We start from the raw sequence: 4819 nt of genomic DNA, 5'->3' as shown, positions 1-4819 counted from the left end.
CTCCTTTTTATTTTAAACCGCAACTTAAGGTTCAATGCCAATCCTTTCATACTCTTCTCTGATCAGTTCACACTAACATAGGAGTATTTTCCCCTACCATCTCAACATTTTAATAACAGGGTAACATTTGTCCTTTTTCTTTAAAAAAAAATAATCTTTGGAGAGATGTTGTATAAAGTCACCCTTCATGCATAAAATATCTTACTCCACAAATGGTTCCACCTCCCTTGTCATCATTCAATCAGCCACACCGTTCTTATAGTAAGATTCAAAATTTCAATCACTCCATGCCACCTATTACCATTCGTACTTAATGTTAGGATATCCACAGGGTTCAATCTTCTTCCACCCTCTATTTATTGGGTTTCTTCTCTAATAGACCTTTCTTCTATTTTCCTCACTTTTGCCCTTCCTTCTCTGTTTTCAACATGTATCTCTTTCTTCTCTCCTCTCCCCTTTTATTTTTCCTACTATATACACACATCATACATACGGGGCATTCGTCATTTATAGTTCTTTTGTTTCGTTGATCAGCCTTATTTTGGTTTCGCTTCCCTTCATATTAGTAATAACAAACTTCTGTCATGTAATCATTCGAGTAAATTCCTATATATATAACCTAAACTATAACAAAGAACACAACTGCGGTCCTAAGGTTACCCAATTTCCAGGCAAGGGGCTTTGGTGAACACATCTCTTTTATTCTCTTTCCTCAAGGTCTCACCGAGGTCAATAAGGCTAGCTTATAGTGATATGAAAGTTTTTCTCCCACTATAATCATCAGGTGAAACATATCTTAATAATCTGATTCAGCGTGTCACACGTCGGCTTATACATACACATCAAGTTTATCTCAAAACTTAATGTTCCCCAAAACGAAAAGAGTTAGCCAAATTTTCTAACTTGCAACTTTTTCTAGAGTGCTTATCCCTTTAATTTTCCTTAGTATATAAAACTTCTTTCTATCCCAAGTACTTCACTTCCCCTTCTCATGTTCCTTATTCCATCCTAACCTATTCATCATTCCCTTAGCTTAATACGTACTTACCATGTTTATCCCGCATTTTACTACTAACTCCGTCCTTAATCACTCATTGCTAGGCCTTTTCTTTCTCTTCGTAAAAATCCTGCCTACAGTTCCCATAATTTCCTTTTAGATTCCTAGAAGAATTTCGCCAGAGTTTCCTTTACAAACATAACAATCCCAAACCTGCACACAACCCAGAAACACATCCCATGCCCTAAAGGCCACATACAGAAACACATATAATATACAGCTTAGCAATACAAGGTTGACTACTATAAAAGGATTAAGTAATAGGGCTCGTCTCATAAGTTGTACCTATACATTCTTTCTAGAATTTCATCGTTTACATATTATGTCAATCAACTCTCTCTTCATGGAGGTTTACGTACTCATAAATCATAATTCTGGCTATCACTGAGTCACTAACAGGCATAGACATCTTAAATCGCTGATTTGCTCAGGTTTCAACCCAATACACCCCGCAACACAAGGAGTGATATGTGATAGCATAGGACCTGAATCAATCGATACATATGCACCATAAGAGAGTACTGATAATATACCTGGAGCAACATCAGGGGGAGACTCAAGATCCGGTCGCCCAACTAATGCATAGGTGTGATGCTGGGATCCACTCAGACCGGCCATTCCTCCTCGATCCCTATCATAGCTTGCTAATACTTGCAGTCTTTGCCTCGGAGGGCATACCGATGATGAAGATCCAACTGCTAACCACGTAGCGATGGACAATCGCGCCTGAAATGGCCTGGCCAAGTGCAAGCATAACAAACATTCAAACCCAAGCGACACGGTCCAGAATGTAACTTGCCATACCGAATACACTATGGTACAGGTAATCTCATCTGGCTTAAATCACCCCTGTTCTAGGAATTAGGAACTCTAAAACTCTGAACTGGCCCCACGTAAGCAGATCTATCAACCCTGGGTCCAGAAAACTGTGGTGGCGTACTAGCTACAGAACAAGCTGAGTGCCTAGAAAATTGCTGCCTCCGAGCACCTCTAGACTCATGATCAACCCATGAACACCTGACCCTCTTCCTCTAACCCCTGTAACCATGGCTCGTACCCTACTGCTGAGCTTGCACGGCTACTAACTGGGTCAGCAAAAGGATGGCCCGTCTCATCTCACGGCTTAAGGTATCTGATGGAGGAACTGGAGTAGTGGAGCTAAGGTTGAAGCTCCTTTCTGCTCCTCTAAAGTGGGCGAAGTGTGAGAGAACAAAAATAAGGCCTTACTCTGAGGCTCGCCTTTCTCCATATCGATACGCGGTTCCCGTTCAGTCCTCTTTTCGACTAATATCTTACCTATCTGGCTGCTGTAGCATTTTCTCTCATCAACTTTCCTGAAAACATGATGCACGGTTAGGGAAAAGGGAATTCTTATATTATATCTCTATCGCACGATCTATAAAGAAGAAGGACGGTCATCATTCCTAAATTCCCTGCAACCTCTTTGCTTATAAGTGTGGCACGCTTCACACCCATAAAAAAGACTCTACTGGAGACGACTCGTAAACACACCCTAGGACGGAACTGCTCTGATACCACTTTTGTCAGGACCCAACTAGGGGCCATGACGGGTACCCGGAGCTACCCTATCGAGCACCACCCATCATACTTGTCATCAAACTCTTCCTGAATATACATTACTCTCAGCACGAAACTCGTCATAATACAATCATTATCACTTCCAAAATACATCTACCTTTGTGCACATAAGCCTACGAGGCTATCAAAAGTGATATACAAATATACACTGTAGTAATCATGAGACCCCTACTACCCACACATATGTATCTACGAGTCTCTACAAGAATACTAACACATAAGGACGGGACAGGACCCCGCCACACCCAATATATGCACACAAAAGGATATACCCAAAATCTATAACTCCGGAGTAATGGAGTGCTCCTGTATATATATACTGAACGGGCTCCTAGGAATCCGGTCCGTCTCCCTGTCTACCTGTGGGCATGAACATAGCGTCCAAAAAGAAGAAGGACGTCAGTACGAATAATGTAATGAGTATGTAAGGCATGAATAATACTAACATAACAAAGAAATAATGAAACATGAGGCGAAGATATAACCTGTACGTCAATTGCCTCTTAAGGCGAATATTATGCCTGCTTAAAGTTTTAAAGAAAACACATGTCATGCATATCAAATATACAATCATCGTTATCCTGCGTCTGGGTAACTATCGCACGCCGCCCACTAGTGGTGTCATGTCCGGCCAAATAGGCACGGTGTTATCATAAGTCGCCCGCCTTAGCGGTGTCATGTACAGCCATCTAGGCACAGTGTAATCATAAGCTGCCCGCCTAAGCGGTGTCATGTCCGGCATTCTAGGCACGGTGTAATCATAAGCTGCCCGCCTTAGCAGTGTAATGTCCAACCATTTAGGCACGGTGTAATCATAAGCGGCCCACCTTAGCGGTGTCATGTCCGGCCATCTAGGCACGGTGTAATCTCATCATTCTATACTTATCATAAAGCATGCATTAGAACTCAATTAATAGCTACAACTCTATCGGGGTGACGTAAGGTCGACAACCCCCGATACCATTATGCAGTAGTCATGATCATCACGGCTCACCCTGAAGGAACTAGCATCATAAGGTGAGTCTAACAACAATGAATAACATCAATGAATCATATAAGAATCATTAGCTTCATAAGACTATCATATCATGAGCTTTAGGGTCTCTATATTTAGATCCATCATCGTCATTATTGCACTCATAACACGCCTCTTATCATTATTTCATGAGTAGCTCTTAATAGTCATAGGCTTATAATTTCTGGAATATGAGAAATTCATGGAAAGATAAAGGAAGTCATATTATAGGAATCATGCCTTAGAAAAAGAAGGGACCGGCCTTACATACCTTTACGTCTCTCTAACTTTATCAATTAAACGCTTCCCTCCAATGTTCACGATTCTACATTCAAGAGAATTTGCACTAAGGTTAGATAATCGGAAACATACTTAAACTAGGCTAAAGTGATAAGAGCTAATGAAAATTGGACAGCATCTCTTTTGTTTCAACCACCTCCTCCATATAATAAGCAACTCCCAACATCATTAGCAACACCCAAGACATCATAATCGATAACGTCTTCAAGCTAAACATTATTCAATTCTTAAAATGCCCTTCCATTGTCATCCATAACCATAAATAGGACATAACACCATATTCGTTCTCATATAATACTCTTTTAACATCATTTGAACCTCATACTCTACTTTCTTCCATAATCCGAGTCTTTCAACCACTCAATATCCTTAATAACATGAAATAAGTGCAAACTCACCTTTGAGTTTGTAGGAATGGTCTTTGGATGAAGATATTCCACTTGAGAGAAGCCCCCAACTTCAACACCAAAGAAGTTCTTGATTTCCACAAACCCTAGAGGACATCTTGGCACTTCATTCTTCTAGTTTTGGTATTTGCACTTTGATTTACCTAGGATTTATACTAGAGAAGTGTAGAGAATGTTCTAGAGCCTTCAAGAGTTCTGAGGAGAGTGAAATCTAAAAAATAAGAGCATGGCTCGACTATTTATAGCTGACACCAGAAAATTCCAGAGAGGCAGTTTGACGAGTGGGTTGACGACCCATCGACACATCGACTGGCTCCGTTGGCTCGCGCCTACAAATACCTGATCGCAGAAATGCAGGGACAGTACACATCGACGGCGACAGCCCGTCGACTGTGACTGGTGGGTTCAGACATTTCTTGATTCATTTCAGATTTCGCCGAT

The sequence above is a fragment of the Lycium barbarum genome, chromosome 7, assembly GCF_019175385.1.
Source record: "Lycium barbarum isolate Lr01 chromosome 7, ASM1917538v2, whole genome shotgun sequence".
NCBI lineage: Eukaryota > Viridiplantae > Streptophyta > Magnoliopsida > Solanales > Solanaceae > Lycium > Lycium barbarum.
The sequence above is the reverse complement of the archived record's forward strand: the minus strand, read 5'-3'. Positions refer to the sequence as shown.